We start from the raw sequence: 24,766 nt of genomic DNA, 5'->3' as shown, positions 1-24,766 counted from the left end.
TCCTCTCTGAACACACCACCCGAACTCTCGTCCAAGCTCTCATTACCTCTCGCCTTGACTACTGCAACTTACTCCTCACCGGCCTCCCACTTAGCCACCTATCCCCTCTTCAATCTGTTCAGAACTCTGCTGCACGTCTTATATTCCGCCAGAACCGATATACTCATATCACCCCTCTCCTCAGGTCACTTCACTGGCTTCCAATCAGATACCACATTCAGTTCAAGCTTCTCCTTCTTACCTACAAATGCACTCAGTCTGCTGCCCCTCACTACCTCTCTACCCTCATCTCCCCTTACGTTCCCGCCCGAAACCTCCGTTCACAGGACAAATCCCTCCTCTCATTACCCTTCTCCACCACCGCCAACTCCAGGCTCCGCTCATTCTGCCTCGTCTCACCCTATGCTTGGAACAACCTTCCCGAGTCCTTACGCCAAGCTCCTTCCCTGCCCATCTTCAAGTCTTTGCTTAAAGCCCACCTCTTCAATGCTGCGTTTGGCACCTAACTCTTACCTTTCAGGAATTCCACATTGCCCCAATTTGTCTGCCCCTATCGGTCTGACTGTTCACGTGTCCTTTAGATTGTAAGCTCTTTGAGCAGGGATTGTGCTTCTATGTTAAATTGTACAGCGCTGCGTAACCCTAGTAGCGCTTTAGAAATGTTAAGTAGTAGTAGTAGAAGCAGCAGAAGCCCTCTGCCATCATCATTACCACAGCCATGGCTAGGTCCCTGCTCTTGGCCACCACTGCCGAAGTATTCACATCAACCCCCGTGGCAGTGATCACCATGGCTGCCTCTCCCTACAGGGAGAAAAAAGGTTGTTTAAAACGACTTACATGATTTACTTAACCTTTTGGGGGATATGAGGATAGTGCAGCAGTGGAGGTTTCGGGGTGATAAGATAGAATGTGAGAATTTTCTGGGAATTTATTTCACAATTGATTAGTAAGGCAGGTTTTAAGGGGCATGAGCGGTACATTAGTGTAGCTTTTTCAGTGACAGGATGAGTTCAAAGTATTATGTGATATTTTATTTATTTATTGCATTCGTATCCTACATTTACGCTGATGATGTAACGATCTACATCCCATTCAAACAAGACCTAAAAGAAATTTCCAATGAAATCAACCAAAGTCTACATATCATGCACTCCTGGGCAGATGCCTTTCAGTTAAAACTCAATGCAGAAAAAACCCAATGCCTAATACTCACCTCCCAACACAACACGAGCAAATTTACCACCATCAACACCCCAAAACTAATCTACCAATTTCGGAAACCCTGAAAATTCTTGGAGTCACCATTGACCGGCACCTAACACTTGAGAATCACGCGAAAATCACAACAAAAAGATGTTCCACTCAATGTGGACAGCCCAGAACACAGCAGCCAGACTCATATTTGGAAAACCAAAATACGAAAGTGCAAAGCCCCTAAGAGAGAAGCTACACTGGTTACCTCTCAAAGAACGCATCACGTTCAAAGTATGTACCCTAGTACATAAAATCATCCATGGCGAGGCCCCAGCCTACATGTCTGACCTGATAGACCTACCACCCAGGAATGCTAAAAGATCATCTCGCACATTCCTTAATCTTCATTTTCCCAACTGCAAAGGCCTAAAATATAAACTAATGCATGCATCAACCTTTTCCTATATAAGCACGCAATTCTAGAATGCACTGCCACGTAACCTAAAAGCGATCTATGAACTGACCAACTTACTGCTGAAGACCCATCTCTTCGACAAGATATACCACAAAGACCAAAACATGTGAAATCCCCACACATATCTAGTATCGTTAAGAATGCCTTATACATAGTAGATGACAGCAGAAAAAGACCTGCACGGTCCATCCAGTCTGCCCAACAAGATAACTCATATGTGCTACTTTTTGTGTATACCCTACTTTGATTTGTACCTGTGCTCTTCAGGGCACAGACCGTATAAGTCTGCCCAGCACTATCCCCGCCTCCCAACCACCAGCCCCGCCTCCCAGCCACCGGCTCTGGCACAGATTGTATAAGTCTGCCCAGCACTATCCCCACCTCCCAACCACCAGCCCCGCCTCCCAGCCACCGGCTATGGCACAGATTGTATAAGTCTGTCTAGCACTATCCTCGCCTCCCAACCACCAGCCCTGCCTCCCAACCACCGGCTCTGGCATAGACCGTACAAGTCTGCCCAGCACTATCCCCGCCTCCCGATCTCGACTAAGCTCGACGAAACTCTTGTGAGCATGTACTAGGCCATGTTCCTCTCCCCTCCTATATTATATTACTATCATGATTTCCATTACCATGCAACCCAAAACACTTCTGTAACATTAAATGTCAATTCTCCTCTCATTTCCACTACCCATGATATATTGTAAGCCACATTGAACCTGCAAAGAGGTGGGATAATGTTTATTTTTATTTTATTATTTGTTTATTTATTGCATTTGTATCCCACATTATCCCACCTCTTTGCAGGCTCAATGTGGCTTACATAGTTTTGTAATGACGTTGTCATTCCAGAATATCAGATACAGTTAGTAGTGTGCAGAGATTACGTAGGGAAGAAAGAGGAAGTGATTAGGCGGGTGATTGTAGAAGTGGATTTTCGTAGCTGGTTGGGTTGGGAAAGTGGATCAGTGAAGCTATTGGTTCTCGTTGTAGGCCTTGTTGAAGAAGTGTGTCTTCAGAGATTTGCGAAAGTTATTTGCTTCGACAATTGATTTCAGGTCTGTGGGTAGAGCATTCCCTATCTGCGTGCTCGTGTAAGAGAAGGTGGTGGCATGCATCCGCTTGTATTTTAGTCCTTTACAAATGGAGAAGTGCAAATTGAGAAATTTGCGGGATGTTCTTGTGGCGTTTTCTGATCTTTATCATGTTTTTGTATGTTTATGTTATTTTTAAAAATTTTTATTTATGAAATTTTAAATAATAAAGCAATAAACTTGTACAGAAAAGCTGACAAAAAAGTCAATTACAAATAGGAAAATGACTATAACCTCAATATCAGCACAAGTCCTCAATCTGTAGGATCCAACAACATTAGAGGAGAATAAGGAAAATTACTATTAAAACAAATAAAGAAAAATAAGCCTCACCACGTATTAGACAAGGAGAAAAGCTTTAAACCTAATATTCAATTTGAGAATCCTAGTTAAGAGCCCTGACAGCATTCTTAGTAGCAACGAATGAGGATGTTTTTAATGCCATTTTTTAAAATTTATTGGGGTTTATTAACCACCTTTATGAAGAGATTCACCTATGCCAGTGTTGTTTCTATTTGCTTATTTCTTACGTTGATTTGCAGTGTACTCCAAAGCATCATGATTAGTGAAACAGAAATGGTTTTTACATAAGTAAATAAAATAGGCTTACAATCCATAAGCACATAAATATTGCCACACTGGCACAGACCAAAGGTCCATCAAGCCCAGCATCCTGTTTCCAACGGTGGCCAATCCAGGTCACAAACACTTGGCAAGATCCCAAAAAAGTTCAATACATTTTATGCTGCTTATCCCAGAAATAGAAGTGGATTTTCCCCAAGTCAATTTAATAATGGTCTATGGACTTTTCCTAATGGTCTATGGACTTTTCCTATAGGAAGCCATCCAGACCTTCTTTAAACCCCGTTAAGCTAACCGCCTTTACCACATTCAGGAATCTGCAATGTTTTGGGCTGCAGTACCACATGGCATTACCACAGGAATTTACTAACCTTAAGACACCAGCTGCTGCAGCTTAGGAACTGTTTCCTTACAGTAAAGCACCGAATACATGCATAAACCGTTAGAATACCGGCATATACTCCTGTAGGACTGCACACAATGTATGAACATGACAAATATGCAATCCAAACAAAAAAGCAGGGATGGGCGATGGCTAGTAGCGATGGAGCCTAGTGGTTAGTGCAGTGGACTTTGAACCTGGGGAACTGAGTTTGATTCCCACTGCAGCTCCTTGTGACTCTGGGCAAGTCACTTAACCCTCCATTGCCCCTGGTACAAAATAAAGTACCTAAATATATGTAAACCGCTTTGAATGTAGTTGCAAAAACCTCAGAAAGGCGGTATATCAAGTCCCAGTTCCCTTTCCTTATTTGAGATTCTGCATGGAATGTTGCTACTATTTGAGATTCTACATGGAATGTTAATGTTGCTGTTCCACTAGCAACATTCCATGTAGAAGCCTGCCCTTGCAGATCAGCAAAGCGGCCGCACAGGCTTCTGTTTCTGTGAGTCTGACGTCCTGCACGTATGTACAGGACGTCAGACTCACAGAAACAGAAGCCTGTGCGGCCACATTGCTGATCTACAAGGGCAGGTTTCTACACGGAACACTGCCAGTGGAGGAGTAGCCTAGTGGTTAGTGCAGTGGATTTTGATCCTGGGGAACTGAGTTTGATTCCCACTGCAGCTCCTTGTGACTCTGGGCAAGTCACCTCACCCTCCATTGCCCCGGTTCAAAATAAGTACCTGAATATATGTAAACCGCTTTGAATGTAGTTGCAAAAAAACTCAGAAAGGCGGTATTTCCCTTTCCCTTCCCTATCACAAAACCAAAAAAGGGACTCCAGAAGGAAAATTTATATGCAAAGCACCAACAGTAAAAAGGACCACACAGGGTGGGAAACACTGCTTGCCTCAGGTGTCAATTTCTTTTTGAGGATACTGAGGCCCAGATGTACTAAACTTCAATGACCCTTTAACAACCCTTTAACGAAGAATTTTTGAACCGTGGCATGCATTAAAGGCCATTTTCCGACCACGGTAGCAGAAAACGAAAACGGAATGCAGATGAGCAAATTGTGTAAAAATCCCATTGAAACGAGATGCATTAAAGTTTTCCGACTACCCTAACGCAGGAAAACTGCGGGAGGGGGCAAAGGTGCTCGTCAGGAGCGTCCTTTATGGACAGCCTTGCCCTCCCCCGCCCGTGGTCGCCGCTGCTGCTCCCCGCTTCCTCCCCCAGCATTAAATAAAAACACAAAACAAAACTCAAAGCTTTAGGAGCCCTGGCCCCCCCTCCCTTCCTGTCTCTAAACTCTTTCTCCACACAGCTCCGCCTCCATCCGCCCTGTGCCCTGCCCCACCCCCCCCTGAGATCGTCGCCGTCGCTCCACCCTCCACCGGGCCCCCCCCTGCATTACCGGGCCCGTGCAGCGCCTTCATACTCTCACCTATGTATGAAGGCGCTGCACGGGCAAGAAGACCATCAGATCTCTGCAGTCTTCAGGATGTCTCTCCTTCTCTGACCTGGCCCCGCCCCCATCTGACGTAAGAAATCTACGTCAGATGGGGGTGGGCCCAGGTCAGGGAAGATGAAGGAGAGAGACGTCCTGAAGACTGCAGAGATCTGATGGTCTTTTTGCCCTTGCAGCGCCTTCATACAGAGGTGAGAGGCGCTGCACGTGCCCGGTAATGCGGGGGGGGGGGGCGGTGGAGGGGGGGAGCGACGGCGGTGATCTCGGGGGGGGGGGGAGGGGCGGGGGCGGGGCATGAGGCAGAGCCGTGTGGAGAAAGAGTTTAGAGACAGGAAGGGAGGGGGCCAGGGCTCCTAAAGCTTTGTGTTTTGTTTTGTGTTTTTATTTAATGCTGGGGGAGGAAGCGGGGAGCAGCAGCGGTGACCGCGGGGGGGGGGGGGGGGGGGCAAGGCCGTCCATACAGGACGCTCCTGACGAGCACCTTTGAACCCTCCCGATCCACGTGTTTGTGTTTTGGTTTTTTGACGTTTGTAGCATGCGCAGAGCAGCCAGCATAACGCTTGGCTGCTCTGAGCATGCTTTAGGGGCCGATTACCGACGGGGATTCCACCAGATTGATGCATTGTACTTTCAAATACCGCTCCGAACATGTGCGACTTGTTTTTTTGCTGCATTGTTCGTTTTTTAAAATTCGGTAACAGCTTTTACGTTTTTGCTTTTTTTACGTTTGGTTGATGCATCTGGGCCTGAGTTCAGGATCTAGGCAGGCTCTAAATTGACCCCTCAGGCAGTTTCCTATTCTGAAAAATATAAAATACAAATCCATTCATGCCATATGTTTCGTCTATAGATGAGCACAATGTTGGAATTCACTTCCCCTTAAACTGAGATTGACTTCATGTTATCTGAAGTTTCGTAAGCTGCTAAAAACATTTCTTTTCTATATATTTGAGCTAATGTTTGAGTTATTTTAATTCTGCTATATTGGATGTTTGCTCAGGATGTTGTTACTTTCTAGGGTTGGCCTAGCTTTCTTATACATTGTAATCCACACTGATCCAGAAATGGTTTGAAGCAGAATCTAAATTTTATTGTAATTGTAAATCAGTCTCTTACACTTTGTTTGCCTTCAGTTCAGCCACCCATCTATTTTTCCCAATTGACTTTGTACAACCCATCTTGTCCCCGGCTATATATCTCAACTGCATTTCCCCCCTCGATCACATAGTATTGTATAAACTTCATTGTATTGTAGGCGGTGGCCAAAAAATCAAATAGGATGTTGGAAATTATTAGGAAAAGAATGGTGAATAAGACCAAAAACACTATAATGCCTTTGTATTGCTCCACGGCGCATCCGCGCCTTTACTGTGTTCAGTTCTGGTCGCCGTAGCTCAAAAAAGATACAGCGGAATTAGAAAAGGTTCAAAGAAGAGTGACCAAAATGACAAAGAGATCGAACTCCTCTCGTATGAGGAAAGGCTAAAGAGGTTAGGGCTCTTCAGCTTGGAAAAGAGACGGATGAGGGGAGATATGATTGAGGTCTACAAAATCCTGAGTGGTGTAGAACGAGTAGAAGTAAATCGATTTTTTTTACTCGTTCCAAAAGTACAAAGACCAGGGGACACTCGAGGAAGTTACATGGAAATACTTTTAAAACAAATAGGAGGAAAGAGTTTTTCACTCAACGAATAGTTAAGCTCTGGAACTCTTTGCCAGAGGATGTAGTAACAGCGGTCAGTGTATCTGGGTTTAAAAGTGGTTTGAACAAATTCCTGGAGGAAAAGTCAATAGTCTGCTCTTGAGGCAGACATGGGAAGCAACTGCTTGCCCTGGGATTGGCAGTATGGAATGTTGCTACTATTTGAGATTCTGAATGGAATCTTGTTACTCTTTAGGATTCCAGAATCTTGCTATTCTTTGGGGTTCTACATGGAATCGTTACTCTTTGAGATTCTGAATGGAATGTTGCCACAATTTAGGTTTCTGCCAGATACATGTGACCTGGATTGGCCACTGTTCGGAAAACAGGATACTGGGCTAGATGGACCATTGGTCTGACCCAGTATGGCTACTCTTATGTTCTTAGGAACAGCATTAGCATCATATCTCTGTTATTTGAATGTTCTAATGTGTGCCTATTAGGAGTTTCATTGCTATTGTGCTGACATTATACGTTCTTCCATTCTGTCTATTATGGTACTGTTTGTATTGTATATATGCAAAAAGAAATGCAAAAAGATCAACACGCACATACCTAAATCTCCACTACCCAAGCTGCAAAGGACTAAAATATAAATCAACATGTGCATCCAGCTTGTCCTACATAAGCACTCAACTATGGAACGCACTACCAAACATCTTGAAAACAAAGCACGACCTAACAGTCTTTTGGAAATTATTAAAAACCAATTTGTTCAAAAAGGCATACCATAACGACCCAACCTAAACACCCACAACACAACGAAACTCATACAAGAGCTGGACAAAACGTAACCCTTCCCCCTTGACTACCCAATGTACCCTATCACTTATTGATCCTTAATGCAAGTACCACTCTGCATTTCTCATACCGGAATTGGCGATCGCCATCACGGTATTATGTAAGCCACATTGAGCCTGCAAACAGGTGGGAAAATGTGGGATACAGATGCAACAAATAAATATCTTGCTAAGGATGTATAAAGAGTTGAAGCGGTCCAGAGGAAAGCAAAAAAATGGTATGAGGCTTGCGCCAAAAGATGTATGAAAAGAGACTGGAAAACCTGAATCTGTTTGTGTTCATGCGTCTGACGTCTGACGCACGCACACAAACAGATTCCAACTTGATCACGTCCAGTGACGTCAGCTGGGGCTTCGGAGCCCAGCGAAGAAAGTTACGGACACAGGTACGCAACGGCGGCGAGGGAGGTTTGGCGGCGGGAAGGGGGGCTCAAGAGGGTCACTACAGGGGGGTCCAGAGGTCAGGAACTCTGAGGGGGGGTCTGGAAATCAGAGGGAGGGGGGGTCTGGAAATCGTAGGGAGGAAGGCAGGGAGGTGGGGTCTGCAAATCGGACAGCGGGAGGGAAGGGTCTGGAACTCGGAGGGGGGTCTGGAATTCAGATGGAGGTGGGGTCTGGAACTCGTAGGGAGGTCTGGTTTTTGGAGGGAGGGGGGTCTGGAACGGGGGAGGGACGGGGGTCTGGACTTCGGAGGAGGGGATGACCGGGGAGGAGGGGGGAATGCACCACCTGTACCAAAACTAAAAAAAAACAAAACAAAATGGGGGATGACCCTAGAACACGGAGGAAGGGGGGACACTGGAACTGGGTGGGTGGGAGGGAGGGACCCCAGGCACACACACTCTCTCTCACAGACACACACTCGCACACAGTCTCACTCATTCTGTCACACACACACACACTCGCACATTCACTCTCTCTCACACAGTCACTCATACACACACACTCTCTCAAACATACACACTCCGAGGAAAACCTTGCTAGCGCCCGTTTCATTTGTGCCTGAAACGGGCCTTTTCTACTAGTTTTTTATATTTTAGATTTTGATGTCAGGTATGTGCCCACATGTTAAAGACCCAGAGAAGATTGGTTTACTTGGGTTCAGGCAAAGTTTGTTGAATTGATGTTAGACAGGTAGCCAGTTTATTCAGGGCTGTGGGTAAGTCAGGTTGAATGGGTAGATGTAGAACTGAGTGGCCTATGTGCATACATCTGGCATCAGTTGTTTTAATGCCTTGTAATTTTGGAAGGAATTCTTTTTGCCCAAATAAACTCTTTTGGCACACAAAAATTTGCAGCAGCCTGAGAACCTGGGGTATCGGGTTCGATTCCCACTGCAGCTCCTTGTGACTCTGAGCAAGTCGCTTAAACCCTCCATTGCTCCAGATACAAATACGTACCTGTACATAATATGTAACCAGCTCTGATTGTAGCCACCGAAAAGCAGGTTATCAAATCCCATCCCCCTGCAGTTTCCTGGGATTTTCCACCTCCTTTTGATGCAGCTTTACAGCCCTGAAAACAATTGACTTCTTCCTGCAGGAGGTACTTCCCACTCTGCAGGGAACAGCTGATATTATAGAGCCTGACCAGCACTGCACATTTCAGATGCCCAGGAAGGTTCTAGCAATGTGACAATTTGTGAGAAAAGTTACCAGACAATGTTCACGAGGTTCCATTACAGCTTCTATTAGAAAAGCATCTCCACTAGAAAATACCAGCATTAAACGTGAAGATCACTGGGATGCAGAGATTTCACGGGACGTGACAAGAATCTACATATGTATTTTCACCATCTTACATAGAGAATGCAAGTCTCTGTTAGAAAAATTTCCCCGTTGGTTTTGCACCAGCTCAGAGGCTGTTACATGAGGGATTAACGGACTAATGGTCCTTAATCCCCTGCTGTTTATTTCTACTTCAAATCCGCCCCCTTCCAACCCATTCCTTCCAATCCATCCCCTCCCATACCCACAGTATTAACAGTAACATAGTAGATGACGGCAGATAAAGAACTGTACGGTCCATCTAGTCTGCCCAACATAAACTCATTATGTGATTCTGGCCTCCATGGGACTGGCTCTTCCTGCAGCCTTGGAAGTGAAGTTTACGAGTGGCAATGCGGTTTTTCTCAGCAGCACTGTCACGATCCTACCGTGACTCTGGAGCCAGGACCGAGCTGCCGGCGGGCAGCGGGAGGGGCCATCCGTCACGGGTCCGACAAGCATCGCGGGATCGGCATCAGCAGCCATCAGCACACCCCCCCACGATGATGTCAGACGCCCAGACGTTGTTAGAGCAGGACATTTAATCTGTCGGGTCCAGGCCTAGACACTCTTGCATCGTTAGCTGCCCTGTAGCTTTTGTTGCCTGTGGGTCCTGAGATGCTCTGTGTGTGTGTGGGTTCCAGGTACAGTACTTCCCGTCTCGCTGTGTGTGAGTGGGTTCCAGCAGCTCTGACAGTTTTTGTTACCTCCCGCAGGTTTCCTGTCGTCCCCATCCCCGTGCACACCTCTACTTACAACCCAGGAGAGCAGCAGAGTTTCAGAGTATAATCTGAACCTCTGTATCTGACTCCCAGTTAAAGCACCTCCCTGTATTTCAGTTTACCAGTGGTACTGACCTTCTTAGGAAGGTCACATAGGGTTACCATATTTTGTTCCCCAAAATGGACACATGCCCCGCCCCCCCGCCACACCCCACCCCTCCCCCTTTCACGCCCTCGCTCCGCCCTGTCACATTTTCCCCTACCCCCTGTCACACACCCCGTCAACCCCATCCCCCCTCCCCTTACTTTACTACTGCCCTGGTGGTCTAGTGACCTCTTCTGGGCAGGAAAGAGCCCCCTCTTTCCTGCCCGGATCGCTGCCCTGCATGCATCCTTCCTGTTGCCGATCTCTGCGCCGATTCAAAATGGCCGCCGAGAGTTGAAGTCTCGCGAGGTCACTTCAACTCTCGGCGGCCATTTTGAATCGGTGCCGAGATCAGCAACAGGAAGGAAGCATGCAGGGCAGTGCTCGGGGCAGGAAAGAGGGGGCTCTTTCCTGCCCCGAAGGCGGAAGAGGTCACTAGACCACCAGGGCAGTAGTAAGTAAGGGGAGGGGAGGCTAGCAATCTGCCCGTTTGTTCAGAAATCCGGACAAACGGGCAGATTGGCAAAACCTGCCCGGATATGTCCTCAAAAAGAGGACATGTCTGGGTAAATCCGGACATATGGTAACCCTAAGGTCACAGATCAGGCACCCCGTATTAGCAGTCAGACTCTCTGCCTTATGAGTGGCTAAGAGCAGGTTACTGTAAGCTGTTCCACATCTAATTTGGCTAAAAGACACTACAACTATTTGCCTAATTACTACAAACACCCTGCTGGCTCCCTATGAATGAACCCAGCTTAATTCATGCAGACTTTAACTGCATGGCCTACTTGCTTAGCCTTCCTGCTTTGTGCCTGGTCCATAGACTCAGCTGTTTTTACGTTTTTTTAATACCGCTCTTGTTTCCTGGGTGCCATCGCTTGCAAATAGCTTCCCTGGCAGAATATGGAAGGAACCGTGGAGCAGTGAACAGTCCAATATATGCTTATAGCATCCCATTAACTCCCAGGAAGCAGCTGCACTTAAGCTCCAGGGATCCCTCCGCTGCATCAGGCAGGAGGACCACAAGGCCAAAACTAATCAATAGATCGATCGGGACATCGACTCTGCAGTAGCAACATGGGAATGGACTCTTGCTAATAAAAGAACAGAGAAATTACAGAGGTGGCCTGGGTATATGACCCCCCCCCCCCCCCCGCCCTCCCATCACACAGCTCTTCCTTCCTTCTCCATAGGAAGCCAGCCAGAAAACAGCCAACTCAATTTTATGAGGGTGGTGGGGAAAGCTTTCTCACTCAGTTCTGCACAGCCACAGGGTAGAAGTCATTTCTGGTGCTAGGACAGGAGGCTAACTAGACTGCTTCATAACAGATTTTGGAGAAGCCTGACCCAGACACACAATGAGGAGAGATAGACTTAGGGTCAAAGGGAAGGTGGGAAGACAGGAATAGAGGAAGGCCCTGGAAGGCAACAGTTAGCAGGTATGCTTGACCCTTCCTGAGGGGAAAAGGAGCAGACTTCCCCCTTTTGTCTTCTGTCCAAGAGATGGGGTGGCAGCCACTAGCCAAATGGATGACTTGGCTGGGGGAAAGCCATGGGATAGGACCATACCTCACACAGTAACATAGTAGATGACGGCAGAGAAAGACTTGCACGGTCCATCCAGTCTGCCCAACAAGATAAACTCATATGTGCTACTTTTTGTGTATACCTGACCTTGATTTGTATCTGCCAGTTTCACGGCACAGACCGTAGAAGTCTGCCCAGCTGTAGCCCCGCCCCCCACCGGCTCTGCCACGCAATCTTGGCTAAGCTCTTGAGGATCTGTTCCTTCCGAACAGGATTCCTTTATGTTTATCCCACGCATTTTTAAAATTCCGTTACCGTTTTCATCTCCACCACCTCCCGCGGGAGGGCATTCCAAGTATCCGCTACCCTCTCCGTGAAAAAATACTTCCTGACATTTTTCTTGAGTCTGACCCCCTTCAATCTCATTTCATGTCCTCTAGTTCTACCGCCTTCCCATCTCCAGAAAAGGTTCATTTGTGGATTAATACCTTTCAAATATTTGAACGTCTGTATCATATCACCCCTGTTTCTCCTTTCCTCCAGGATATACATGTTCAGGTCAGCAAGTCTATCCTTATACGTCTTGTTACGCAAATCCCATACCATCCTTGTAGCTTTTCTTTGCACCACTTCAATTCTTTTTACATCCTTAGCAAGATACGGCCTCCAAAACTGAATATAGTACTCCAGGTGGGGCCTCACCAATGACTTATACAGGAGCATCAACACCTCCTTTCTTCTCACAGCACTATAACAAAATGCAGCAAATATTCATGTAAATATAAGGTAATCTAATACTTGAACAATGTGGACGTGAGCAAGTAATATTCAAAATCGCTGAGCAACATCTTTTTTTGTTTATGGAGAAAAGCCCTCCGAAACTAAAGGACTGTAACCTTTAGTGAGACACGGTTAAATATTGAAAACCAGTGTTTAATTTCTATCATTGGGCTGACAACTCCGTTTTTTTTCTTTTATATATATATATATATATGCATTTTCATAAAGTTCAACCATATAGACTTATGTGAACCATATTAACTCTTCCAATAAACAGAAAAAAAGCCAGCACTTAACTTTCAACTGTTCTACAGGGCCACTGTTTCACCCCTTTGAGGCTTCTTCAGGAACTAGTGCTCGTGTATCAAGTCACCAGATAATATATTTTTTTTTGTTACATTTGTACCCTGCGCTTTCCTACTCATGGCAGGCTCAATGTGGCTTACATGGGGCAATGGAGGGTTAAGTGACTTGCCCAGAGTCACAAAGGAGCTGCCTGTGCCTGAAGTGGGAATCGAACTCAGTTCCCCAGGACCAAAGTCCACCACCCTAACCACTAGGCCACTCCTCCACTGTTGCTACTATTGGAGATTCTACATGGAATGTTGCTATTCCACTAGCAACATTCCATGTAGAAGGCTGCGCAGGCTTCTGTTTCTGTGAGTCTGACGTCCTGCACTTATGTGCAGGATGTCAGACTCGCAGAAGCCTGCGCGGCCACACTGGTGATCTGCATGGGCCGACTTCTACATGGAATGTTGCTAGTGGAATAGCAACATTCCATATAGAATCTCACATAGTGGAGGAGTGGCCTAGTGGTTAGGGTGGTGGACTTTGGTCCTGAGGAACTGAATTCAATTCCCACTTCAGGCACAAGCAGCTCCTTGTGACTCTGGGCAAGTCACTTAACCCTCCATTGCTGCATTGAGCTTGCCATGAGTGGGAAAACACAGGGTACAAATGAACCAAAAAACAGAACATTGAATCCTATTCCATGACTCTTGCCATATTGTGTTCAGTTTTGGAGGCCTTATCTTGCTAAAGATGTAAAAAGACTGGAAGCGGTGCAAAGAAAAGCTAAAAAAATGGTATGGGATTTACGTTGCAAACAGTACGAGGAGAGACTTGATGACCTGAACATGTATACCTTGGAGGAAAGGAGAAACAGGGGTGACGTGATACAGACATTGAAACATTTGAAAGGTATTAATCCGCAAATGAACCTTTTCCGGAGACGGGAAGGCGGTAGAACTAGAGGACATGAATTGAGGTTGAAGGGGGGCAGACTCAGGACTAATGTCAGGAAGTATTTTTTCACGGTGGTGGATACTTGGAATGCCCTCCCGCGGGAGGTGGTGGAGATGAAAACGGTAATGGAATTCAAACATGCCTGGGATAAACACAAAGGAATCCTGTTTAGAAGGAATGGATCCACAGAATCTTAGCGGAGATTAGGTGGCGACGCCAGTAATTGGGAAGCAAAACCAGTGCTGGGTCTTCTCCCTGATCGTGACTGAATAGATAGGGATGGGCTGGAGTGTAAATTTTAAAGGGGTTCGACATTAGCTCCAGAACTTAGTACAAGAAGAGTGCTGGGCAGACCTCTACAGTCTGTGCCCTGAGAAAGGCAAGGACAAATCAAACTCGGGTATAAAGTATCACATGCCATGTAAAATGAGTTTATCTTGTTGGGCAGACTGGATGGACCATTCAGGTCTTTATCTGCCGTCATTTACTATGTTACTCTTTTGGGTCCTACATGGAATGTTGCTACTAATTGGGATTCCGGAATCTTGTAACTCTTTAGGATTCCAGAATCTCCAGTGCTGGGCAGACTTCTATGGTCTATGCCCTGAGAATGGCAAGGACAAATCAAACTCGGGTATACATATAAAGTATCACATACCATGTAAAATGAGTTTATCTTGTTGGGCAGACTGGATGGACCGTACATTTACTATGTTACTATTCTGTACATTGACGCATGCAAGTGGGGTGTAATTGCAGATGTGCAGTTATGGAATTGCCCTTAATGTGTAATCCTGGACAGGAAGAAGGTGAAAGGCACTTAAACTGGGAATGTTGTGCATGCTTCTTGGTGAACTGGTTCAGGTAGTTTGTGTAACCATCAGGACTGAACTAACCCCAGGTAATAAAACTTGAACTGCCCCTCAATAATAATGCCCATCTGGATTTATGTGGACAACAAATTCTTTGCTTACTGCTCAATGACAGCACTTCAGATACTGGCTACCCCTGGGGTCAGATGTCACAGAAGCTCCTTCCGTACAGATTCCAAAGGAAAAAGAACAGCACCGTTATCCTTTCGTTATGGTCTAGTTAGGCAAAGTTACTTGCCCAGGTTCAAATGCAAGGCTGGTGCTAGGGACTCTGGAGCCCCCCCCTGTAAACTATCACAGTCAGCACCACCACCCCCTCCAGTTCCCGTATCTCCCTTTCTCTCTTTTTCCACCTGCCCCCTTTTTCCAAGTGGATTATTTCTTCAACTTCACCTCCCTCCCCACCCTTGTTCTAGCATCTCCTCTCTTTGAACCCATATCCACTCCCCCATCCGGCGCCTCCCTCACCTGCCTGGTCTAACTTAAAAATGTTTTTTTTTATAAGCAGAGGGTTTCCTTTGGGGGAGCGATTCAAGCATGCTGCCTTCAGCCTCCTTGGCACTCTCCTTCTGCTGCCGCGGTCAACCCCATCTCACCTCTGATGCAACTTCCTGTTTTTTTTTTAATTTATAGAAGTCTTTATTTAAGTTTGAGAAACAGTACAAGTACAGCTCAATGGCAAATACAACACAAATGTAACCCCCCCCCCCCCCCCGGAGGGCTTTAAAGGAGCCGCATAAACCGCTAAAGAGTATTTTCTCAAACTAGAGAGGTAACAAACAAAGTACTTCAAGAATTTAGAACAGAAGTTTTCCCTCCAATACCCTCCCCCACATAGAATAGGCGAACCACGACAGCAGAGGGAGAGTACCGAGGAGGCCGGAAACCCTCTGTTTAGAAAAAAACATTTTTAAGTTAGATCCAGCAGGTGAGAGAGATGCCAGACAGGGGTAGAGAGAAGGGAAAGATATGCCAGCCCCAAATGTTGGTGACCCCCCCCCCCCCCCCCCCCGCCAGGCATACCCTGCTTACCGCGTTCCGCCGGCCCTGTTTATATGGAGGGGCAGAATCGGGATTAGAACTGAGGCAACAGGAAATCAAGTGAGGTCCCCAAGGTCACAGGGAGAGAAGATTTCCTGATTCATGGCCTTAATTTTTAATCGGGAAAATTAAATGGTCCCAGTACTACGAGATACACTGTGACAGGTTTCACAGAGAAAAAATGTCAGGAAGTATTTCTTCATGGTGGATGCTTGGAATGCCCTCCCGCGGGAAGGTGGTGGAGATGAAAACGGTAACGGAATTCAAACATGCATGGGATAAACATAAAGGAATCCTGTTCAGAAGGAATGGATCCTCAGGAGCTTAGCCGAGATTGGATAACAGAGCCGGTAGTGAGAGGCGGGGCTGGTGGTTGGGAGGCGGGGATAGTGCTGGGCAGACTTATACAGTCTGTGCCAGAGCGGATGGTGGGAGGCGGGGATAGTGCTGGGCAGACTTGTACGGTCTGTGCCAGATCGGATGGTGGGAGGCGGGGATAGTGCTGGGCAGACTTGTACGGTCTGTGCCAAAGCGGATGGTGGGAGGCGGGGATAGTGCTGGGCAGACTTGTACGGACTGTGCCCTGAAAAAGACAGGTACAAATCAAGGTAAGGTATACACAAAAAAGTGGCACATTTATTGGGCAGACTGGATGGACCGTGTAGGTCTTCTTCTGCAGTCATCTACTATGTTACTATGTTACATGTTTGGCACATATAGAAACGGTGGAAAGTGGTAATGGACACGGACGTTCACAATCTTTGCTGTCTATGTTCATTTCTACAGACGGCTCTTCCTGGTCACTTGGTTTCTGAATGGCAGTCTTTCGAGCTAAGGAGAGTTGAGAAGGAGCACCTGTCCCACAAACTAATCTCATCTGGGGAGGGGGGGGGGAGGGGGGAATGATCTAATCCAGGATTTTGATCTGCACTGATGAGCAGATGGGGCCCCCATCTATCACCCCCTTCCACTCAGCCCTTCAGCCAGCTGTCAAAAAGTCACAGGGCTGAATTCCTGGATCCAGCACAGGAATTCTGTTGCTGGAAGATCCCTTAAGGAAAACGAAGCTAGTAGTAATTCAGGCAAAGACTGTGCAGTAGGGATGGGCACAGAGAACAACAGTTTTGTTTTCAGATTTTTTGGCCTTTTCCCCCAATATTTGGATTTTTTTTATCATTTGTGTCATACTTTCGGGTTAATAAAAAAAACAAGAGCCTGATATTCAGCCAGTGGCGATCAGCGTTTTGTTGAACGCCACCGTCATTAAACCCGGAAATTCAATGTCGGGTCGTGTCCGAGCACTGGCATTAAACTTCTGGGTTTCTGAAGCCAGCTTACGCATAGCCGGTTAAGTGCTCTACGCAGCAATTAGGGGCCCTTTTACCAGTGGCGTAGCTATGTGGGGCCAGGGGGCCTGGGCCCCCGTAGATTTGGCCCTGGACCCCCCCTGCTGACGACCCTCTCGACCCCCCTCCCGCTACCAACCCTCCCCCGCCGTCGCCATGGGCTACCTTTGCTGGCGGGGGACCCCAATCCCTGCCAGCCGAGGAGGTCCTCTCTTCCTCCCGCGAAGGCTTCGCTCTGTTTCTGACGTCCTGCATGAAGCCTTCGCGGGAAGAAGAGGACCTCCTCAGCTGGCGGGGATTGGGGTCCCCCGCCAGCAAAGATAAGCGACGGCGGGGGAGGGTTGGCGGCGGGAGGGGGGTCGAGAGGATCGTCGGCAGGGGTCGTCAAAGTTAGTGGCAGCAGGGGGGTCGGCAATGGCGGGGGGGTCGATAATGGCTGGGGGGGTTGGCAGCGCCGGGGGGGGGGGCTAAAGTGCCCCCTCACCTCGGGCTCTGGACCCCCCCTCCCGCCGAAGTCTGGCTACACCCCTGCCTTTTCCTAAGGTGAATAGGTGCCTACGCGTATCCAAAGTACGTCGAATTAGAACTACTGCGTGCCCCGGGCGGTTAATTCCATTTTTGACACGCGTCCAAAATGCGCGGTAGAAAACATTTTCTACCTCGTGGTGCTAACCAGGCGGTAATCGGCAGTGTACGCATGTTGACGCTTACCAGTTAGCACGGGAGACCTTACCGTGAAGTCAATGGGTGGCGGTAAGGTCTTAGGCCAAAAATGGATGCGCGCCGGTTTTCATTTTGCCCCATGTCTATTTTCGGTTACAAAAAAAAGAGCTCTTTTTTTCCAGGCGCGCTGAAAAATGGACCTGCGAGCGACCAAAACACACGCCTATACCAGCGCAGGCCATTTTTCAGAGCGCCTTAGTAAATGGCTATTTCCTGCAGGAGAGACTTCCCTTTTACCCGCTAAGGTAAAAGGAGGCCTCGGCGCATGTGAAAAACACGCACCGACACCAGCGCAGACTCATTTTGCCGCAGCTTAATAAAAGGGGCCCTAAATTGTTTATGGTGCACCAACAAACCAAACATATGCTAATAAATGCACATCCCTACTGTGCATAGTCTCTAAAGCAAACAGGTGATAAAGTTCCAAATTCTCAAAGGAAGTCCCCGACCTCCAGTTTCAGCCCTCAAGGAGAGAAAACCCAGTAGTGGGTTTGGGTGGGTGGACTAACATGCAAAAGATCTGGGCTTATGTAATGGATCTGACTACTGCTGCTTGGGCTGACTGCCTTGAGGATTGTTTACTCTTTCCAAAAATACTACGACTAGGGGACATGCAATGAAGCTACAAAATAGTACATTTAAAATGAATTGGAGAAAATGTTTCTTCACTAAACGTGTAATTAAACTCTGGAATTTGTTGCCAGAGAATGTAGTAAAAGCAGTTAGCTTAGCAGGGTTTAAAAAAAGCTGTGGATGGCTTCCTAGAGGAAAAGTTCATAGACCATTATTAAAATGGACTTGGGAAAAATCTACTGTAGGATAAGCAGCATTAAATGTATTGTACTTTTTTGGGATCTTGCCAGGTACTTGTGACCTGGATTGGCCACTGTTGGAAACAGGATGCTGGACTTTGATGGACCTTCGGTCTGTCCCAGTATGGCAATACTTATGTACTTATGAGGGCTGAAGATCACTGCATATCAGCACCAACCTGTCAGTCAACCAAAGGACATTTATATGCACACATAAAACAGAATGCGTACACCCACATTCATATCCAGATAAAAGGTATACAGATACACACACTGAATACATTATTCCAGGAGAAGGTGTCACCACTGGTCTGTGTAGACATTTTATCACTTCCTGTTTTTCATAATACACCAAGCGAAGTTTGAAAGAGAACCTGAGCCCTTGGTACATAAAGAAACAGAGAGTGTAAATCTCATTATGGTTAATATTCTGTGCTCTTTATTACAAAGGAAATAGCGTCTCGGGACTGAGGCCGCAAAATATATCAGGGTGAGGAGGATGACTAATGCCCTTCCTACCAGGGCTGTAGAATTGGTACACTAAACCTTCGACCAACTCCGATTCCTACTAATATCAGGCCCTGCAACTTCCTCCCTATCTACCTCACCACGTTTGCAAGCAGCAGCAACAACGCACATCCACTGCCTGCGCTGGTCCCTGCCGCGCCCTGCCAGAGGAAACAGGAAATGGCATCAGCAAAGGCAGGACATGGTAGACAGAAGCCTGCAGAGACCGCACAGGCAGCAGACGTGCGTTGCTGCTGCCACCCTCGAATGTGGTGAGGTACAACGGGGAAGGGGAGTTGCTGGGTCGCAGAAGGGGGCAAATACTGGATCTAGGGACGGAGGAGAGGGAGAGAGAGATGCAGAACAAAGGGGGATGGGTGATTTGAAAGGCCCACCCAAAATAACTGTGGACCCACTCAAAACAGCCAGTCTGGCTACACCACTGGTTGACACCTTTTCAGCAGTAGCTGAAGTTGGGTACAGTAGGCATTTTCCCGTCCCAAGAGAGTTCACAATCTAAGTTTGTCCCTGAGGTAATGGAGGGTTATATGACTTGCCCAAGGTCACAAGATGCATCAGTGAGATTTGAACGCTAGTTTCCTGATTCTCAGCCCACTGTTCTAACCATTAGTTTAAGAAAGCTGCTGGGGGCCAGCGTTAAACATATTAGGGTCCAGGGCAGAAATTTGAGAGGGGGCCCACAGCCCATTCAGCAGGCTGTACTTTCTACAGTTTCAAACAGGCTTGGAGCCTATGGCAATTGCTCTGCTTGCATACCCTAACACTGGCCCTGAGGGGCTGTTACAAACCCTCCTTGGATATCCAATCTGACACCTCTCTAATGGGGCAATTAATGTTGTACCTGAGCTTTGCAGACCACAAATTACAGTAACAGCTTTGGATAAGGTGTCACAGATTGCAAAGAACCCACATTTCAAGCACAACCAGTGCAGCAATCAGAACAGAAGGCCAAAAAGACCTGCTTAGCATATTCTGGCATGGACTGTCCATGCCATTTGTTCTTTCCACACCCTGACTGGCTTTCCAAGGGATCATGAAATGGACAGATGCCTTCCATCACTCACCGTGCCCAGCCTTCCAGCAAGCTTGTGTCAGTGAGGCTGTGACAGACAATTCCACAGCAGGAATAACCGACTACGCTCTGGTGAGATTGGTGCTTACTGAAGCACAGAAAAACAACAAACCGTGAGGAGGGGAGGCTTTCGACCACCTGGCAGCCTGGACCACTGTGAGAAAACAGAAATTCAGTCTTCAACTCAAGTCTGGACAGGCACCAAAAGAAAAAGAAATCACCAAGACCTGGCACGACACAATTTTACACTAAAGACTTCGTGATATTACCACTATTCTCACCACTGTAACATAGTAACATAGTAGATGACGGCAGAAAAAGTCCTGCATGGTCCATCCAGTCTGCCCAAGACAAACTCATATGTGTATACCTTACCTTGAATTTGTACCTGTCCTTTTCAGGGCACAGACCATATAAGTCTGCCCAGCAGTATTTCCCGCCTCCCAACCACCAGTCCCGCCTCCCATCACCGGCTCTGGTACAGACCGTATAAGTCTGCCCTCCCCTATCCTCGCCTCCCAGCCACCACCCCCTCTTCCCCCCACCTGCTCCGCCCCCCAATTTCAGCTAAGCTTCTGAGGATCCATTCCTTCTGCACAGGATTCCTCTATGCATATCCCACGAACATGGTCCACTGGGTTTCATCCCTGTTATATTCGAAACTGAAGTTCAGATTCAGGTTCAGTTTATTTATTATACCATCTATATAATGAAAATCTAAGCAAGTTTACAAATTTCTTAAAATCAGGGGAAAGAAAATGAAAATAACGCAAAACATAAAAATGCTTCTTCATTCTTTAGGTACAAATCACAAGACAGAAGCAGAATGGAGATGGGTGGGGGGGGGGAGAAGTTGCAATATTATTTAGAGTATGAGGGAGGGACAGACAATAGGGAAAAGAAAACGGGTCTTGTTTCTTGCAGGCCGGTAGCAGAGTTAAAATTCAATCATAAGTACATAAGTACTGCCACGCTGGGAAAAGACCAAAGGTCCATCAAGCCCAGCACTCTGTCTCCGACAGCGGCCAATCCAGGCCCCAAGAACCTGGCAAAAAAACCAAAATTTAATAACGATCAATGGACTTTTCCTTCAGAAATCTGTCCAGACCCCCTTTAAACTTGGCAAGGCCAGTTACCGTCACTATTTATTTATTTTTGTTACATTTGTACCCCGCGCTTTCCCACTCATGGCAGGCTCAATGCGGCTTACATGGGGCAATGGAGGGTTAAGTGACTTGCCCAGAGTCACTAGGAGCTGCCTGTGCCTGAAGTGGGAATTGAACTCAGTTCCTCAGGACCAAAGTCCACCACTCTAACCACTAGGCCACTCCTCCACCATTGCTACTATTGGAGATTCTACATGGAATGTTGCTATTCCACTAGCAACATCAGCCCTTGCAGATCACCAATGTGGCCGCGCAGGCTTCTGCTTCTGTGAGTCTGACGTCCTGCACATACGTGCAGGACGTCAGACTCACAGAAACAGAAGCCTGTGCAGCCTTCTACATGGAATGTTGCTAGTGGAATAGCAACATTCCATGTAGAATCTCCAATAGTAGCAACATTCCATGTAGAATCTCAAATAGTAGCAACAGAATCTCAATAGTAGCAACATTCCATCTAGAATCTCAAATAGTAGCAACAGAATCTCAATAGTAGCAACATTCCATCTAGAATCTCCAATAGTAGCAACATTCCATGTAGAATCTCCAACAGTATCTATTTTATTTTTGTTACATTTGTACCCCCCGCTTTCCCACTCATGGCAGGCTCAATGCGGCTTACATGGGGCAATGGAGGGTTAAGTGACTTGCCCAGAGTCACTAGGAGCTGCCTGTGCCTGAAGTGGGAATTGAACTCAGTTCCTCAGGACCAAAGTCCACCACTCTAACCACTAGGCCACTCCTCCACCATTGCTACTATTGGAGATTCTACATGGAATGTTGCTATTCCACTAGCAACATCAGCCCTTGCAGATCACCAATGTGGCCGCGCAGGCTTCTGCTTCTGTGAGTCTGACGTCCTGCACATACGTGCAGGACGTCAGACTCACAGAAACAGAAGCCTGTGCAGCCTTCTACATGGAATGTTGCTAGTGGAATAGCAACATTCCATGTAGAATCTCCAATAGTAGCAACATTCCATGTAGAATCTCAAATAGTAGCAACAGAATCTCAATAGTAGCAACATTCCATCTAGAATCTCAAATAGTAGCAACAGAATCTCAATAGTAGCAACATTCCATCTAGAATCTCCAATAGTAGCAACATTCCATGTAGAATCTCCAATAGTATCTATTTTATTTTTGTTACATTTGTACCCCCCGCTTTCCCACTCATGGCAGGCTCAATGCGGCTTACATGGGGCAATGGAGGGTTAAGTGACTTGCCCAGAGTCACAAGGAGCAGCTGCCTGTGCCTGAGATGGGAATCAAACTCAGTTCCTCAGGACCAAAGTCCACCACCCTAACCACTAGGCCACTCCACTACCTTCTCTGGCAATGAGTTCCAGAGTCTAACCACACGCTGGGTAAAGAAAAACTTTCTCCAATTTGTTTTAAACTTATTGGAGAAAGTTTTTCTTTACTCATACTTAAGTTGAAGGGAGCAGGGATATCAAAAAGTGAGGGATGGGGGAAAACAAGAGACATAAGGGGAATGGGGAATCAGGTGAGGGGGACGAGAAAGCCAGGGAGAAACAGTAGATTTTCAAGGAAGATTTTCAATAGAAATCAAACAAAATAAAACATGGAAAAGAAAATAAGATGATGCCTTTTTTATTGGACATAACTTAATACATTTCTTGATTAGCTTTCGAAGGTTGCCCTAATCAAGAAATATATTATGTCCAATAAAAAAAGGTATCATCTTATTTTCTTTTCCACGTTTTATTTTGTTTGATTTCTATTGATAACCTTTAAGAGTGGACTAACACGGCTACCACACCTCTCTACTCAAGGAAGATTTACATTTATCGACAGTGGTTTCCGACAAACAGATAAAGGGAGATTATTCCAAAGAACTGGGGCCCAGATGCACAAAACCTAACGAGCCCACAACTTGCGTTTTAAACTGGTTCCAGCCAGTTTAAAACGCAAGTAGTTCACCCCGGGCATGCACTAAGGGCATTTTCCCTGCCACGGTAGCAGGCAACGAAAACGGAATGCAAATGATTGAAAAGCTATTATAATGAGCTGCACTACCGTTGCAGCCCATTATAATGAGATGCACTACCGTTTTTCCGATTCCCTTACCGTAGGAACCCTAACGAGATGTCTGACCTCTCGTTAGGGCTCCTGTGAGGGAATCGGAAAGGAAAAGGGCCCCCAAAAAAGGTAAAAAAGAAAAAAAAAGCAGGGAGCGCATGTGAGGGACGTCCTTTAAGGACGTACTCTCCCTGCGCTTCTGAGAGACATCTTTTTTTTCGCAGTTTTTTGCTCTGCCGGCGCTCGTGTTTTTTTCCCCCCTTCTATTTAGTCTTCGCCGCGCCACTTACCCCTCCACAGCAAACTCTTTCTATTTTCCTGGTTGCCGGAGAATCGGGACGTCCCTTTAGATTAGGCTCCTCTTCCTGGTCTCTTCAGCCAATCAGAGCGCGTTTCGCTGACAACAGCCAGCTAAGCCCGCTTTGATTGGCTGAAGAGACCAGGAAGAGGAGCCTCCACCTACCCTCCTCTCCTCCTTCCTGTACACATTAATTGATTTGATTTGCTTACTTTATTTATTTTTTGTCTATTAGATTGTAAGCTCTATGAGCAGGGACTGTCTTTCTTCTATGTTTGTGCAGCACTGCGTATGCCTTGTAGCGCTATAGAAATGCTAAATAGTAGTAGTAGTAGGAGCCTAATCTAAAGGGACGTCCCGATTCTTCGACTCAGGTACCGAAGGACTAGAGAATGCAAGTGAGCTACAACGAGTAGCTCATTTGCATTCCCTATCGTTGATGCATTCCCGTTCCCTACCGATTCGCTATGGAATCGGTAGGGAACGGGAATTACCAATGTCTTTAATGCATCTGGGCCTGAGTGGCCAGGAATATACCCTTCCTGGGAACAACAGTAAAGCAGGAAGTTCTGACTGTATCGAGGTAGACCCGATGGAAGGAAGGGATAGAGAATAAACGGTGCTGGGAAGAACGAAGAATCCTAGTGGGAGATAAGTTAGGTTGGTGATTTTGTCATGAAAGCCTACTGCAAAACCTTTGGCAGAGAGATTGGAAAGATTACTTGCGAAAGATGGGAAATAGTTTTCAGAGGGCTCGATATTCAAAAAAGCTGAGCTCCTAAATTTAAGCTCCTAGACCTGCACAAAATCATAAGGAGCCACAGTGCAATTTGAACCCTGGCTTCTCATTCAACAAATTCTTCTATGTAGGATTGGTCAGAATCTCAATATAAACCCTGAAGTTCCAGTTCTGTATCACAAAATCCATATCCCCCAGCAACGGAGCAGAACCCTTTACAACCCTCTATAAGAACA

General features: G+C 46.6%; 1 protein-coding gene across 1 annotated transcript in view; it reads right to left on the bottom strand.

Annotated features, from left to right (window-relative positions):
* ARID3C (AT-rich interaction domain 3C) overlaps positions 1-24,766 on the bottom strand; it is a 509,889-nt gene that overhangs the window by 439,491 nt on the left and 45,632 nt on the right. The gene's annotated exons all lie outside the window — the stretch shown is intronic.

The sequence above is a fragment of the Microcaecilia unicolor genome, chromosome 2 (assembly GCF_901765095.1).
Source record: "Microcaecilia unicolor chromosome 2, aMicUni1.1, whole genome shotgun sequence".
Lineage (NCBI taxonomy): Eukaryota > Metazoa > Chordata > Amphibia > Gymnophiona > Siphonopidae > Microcaecilia > Microcaecilia unicolor.
This window is presented reverse-complemented; position numbering and strand designations above follow the sequence as displayed.